Here is a 2,655-nt window from a genome sequence, read left to right on the forward strand (position 1 = left end):
GGTGACGCATCAGTGAAGAAGGTGAAGCTTCAGTCCTTGAGAAAGCAATATGAGAATCTCAACATGAAGAATAATGAGAAAGTTTCTGAATACATCTCCAGAGTGATTCTGATCACTAATGAGATGAAAGCGTGTGGAGAAACTCTTTCTGAAGAAACAATCATGGAGAAGGTATTGAGATCCCTTACTTGTCAATTTGATTACATTGTGGTAGCAATAGAACATTCCAAAGATCTGAGCACCATGAGAATTGAAGAGCTGCAGAGCAGTCTAGAAGCGCAAGAGTTGCGTTTAACTGAGAGAACTTCTGAAAGGGAAGTAGAGCAGCAGGCTCTGAAAGCAACTTCTGATAGGAGGTATCAGAAGCAGTCAGAAGCCAGGAGAAGATCTGATGGTGGTCAGAAGTCAGAAAGCTCAACCTCTGATAGACAAAAGAATGCTCAGAAGGGAAAAGAGAAGTATGACAAGAAGAAGATCCAATGTTACTGTTGTAAGAAGTTTGGTCACTTTGCTAGAGACTGTTGGTCAAACAAGGAGAGAAAATCAGAAGAAGCAAATATAGCCAGAAGTTCTGATGACGAATCTGTGCTATTGATGGCCTCTGAATCTGATGATATGGATCTGATAGACTGGTGGTATATGGACACTGGCTGTTCAAATCATCTTACTGGAAACAAAAAATGGCTGGTTGACTTTGACTCTGAAAAGAGGACAAAGATCAGATGTGCTGATGACAAATATCTTAATGCAGAAGGTATGGGAAATGTCAGAGTGATTCTGAACAATGGGAAAACAGTATTGATTCAGAACGTGTGGTATGTACCTGACATCAGAAGCAATCTGATGAGTGTGGGACAATTAATTGAGAAATGTTTTTCAGTTACCATGAAGGACAATCTTCTGAAGCTGTATGACTGCAATCAGAAGTTGATTATGGAGTCAGAACAGGGAAGGAATAGAACATTCAAGGTGAATGTCAGAACTGCAGACTCAGAATGTCTTAGTGCAACAAGTGCTGAGAAGGAGAGTGAGTTGTGGCACAGAAGATTTGGTCATTTGAATTTCAGAAGCTTAAAACATCTGAATTCAAAGAAGTTGGTACATGGAATTCCTGCAATTAAGAAGCCTGAAAAGTCATGCAAAGTTTGCATGGAAGGAAAACAACCACGATTGCCATTTGCGTCAGAAACTGCTCCAAGAGCAAAACATGCCTTGGGAGTTGTACATTCTGATGTGTGTGGTCCATTTCCAGTAGCATCGATTGGAGGGAATAAATACTTTGTGTTATTTGTTGATGAATTCACAAGAATGACATGGGTATCCCTTATTAAGTTTAAACACGAGGTGTTTGATGAATTCAAGAAGTTCAGAATGAAGGCTGAGAATCAGAGTGGTCAGAAGTTGAAGATTCTTAGAACTGACGGTGGAGGTGAGTATAACTCCAAAGAGTTCCAGAAGTTCTGTGAGGAGAATGGAATTGAGCATGAGGTTACTGCTCCTTATACCCCTCAACACAATGGTCTTGCTGAAAGAAGAAACCGCACTTTGCTTGATATGGTGAGAAGCATGCTAAAGGAGAAGAAACTTCCTCAGAAGCTCTGGGGAGAAGCTGTTGCCACTGCAACGTATGTACTCAACCGGTGTCCTACGAAGAAGTTGAAGGAAATAGTTCCAATACAGAAGTGGACTGGAGATAAGCAAAGTGTTAGTCATCTGAAGGTGTTTGGTTCTGTTTGCTATAAACATGTTCCAGAAGCCAGAAGACAGAAGCTGGATGATAGAAGCAAAGTGATGATTCTGATAGGGTACCACAGTACAGGTGCTTACAAGCTCTATTGTCCAGAAACCAACAAAATTGAATTCAGCAGAGATGTGATTGTGAAGGAATCAGAATTTTGGAATTGGGATAAGTCTCAATCTGATTCTGATGTTAGAACTTCTGAAGAAAGGTCAGAGTTAAGAACTTCTGAAGTTGGAGTAAACTCTGACGTTGATTCTGATTCTGATAGTGATTCTGACTCTGGAGAAGACTCAGAAGATGAAGGTGACTCTGATGATCCAGACTCTGATGACCTAGACTCTGATGGTAATCCAGACTCTGGTGGCAATTCAGACTCTGGAAATATGCCAGCCTCTGAAGATGGTCAAAGCTCTGGAGGAAGTCAACCATCTGAAGCTAGAAACTCTGAAGCTCAAGACTCTGAACAAGTTCAGAGACCACAAAGAATCAGAAACATCCCCAGAAGATATGCAGAATTTGACATGTTGCAAGACACTGAAGTAGACTCTGAAGGAGAAGTTATTCAGTGTGCCATGTTAGTAGACTCTGAACCCATAAGTACAGAAGAGGCTCTTAAGCAGAAGCTCTGGCTGAAGGCCATGAAAGAAGAACTTGATGCTATAGAGAGAAACAAGACTTGGAAGCTGACAGAACTTCCAAAAGACAAGAAAGCCATCAGCGTCAGATGGGTTTTCAAGCAGAAGTTAAAGCCAGATGGTTCAATTGGCAAACACAAAGCAAGGTTGGTAGCCAGAGGATTTCTACAGAAACCTGGGTTGGATTACTCTGAAGTGTTTGCACCTGTAGCAAGACATGAAACAATCAGAATGGTGATTGCAATAGCTGCTAACAGGAATTGGCCTCTGATGCATTTA

Source organism: Lathyrus oleraceus, chromosome 6 (assembly GCF_024323335.1).
Source record: "Lathyrus oleraceus cultivar Zhongwan6 chromosome 6, CAAS_Psat_ZW6_1.0, whole genome shotgun sequence".
NCBI lineage: Eukaryota > Viridiplantae > Streptophyta > Magnoliopsida > Fabales > Fabaceae > Lathyrus > Lathyrus oleraceus.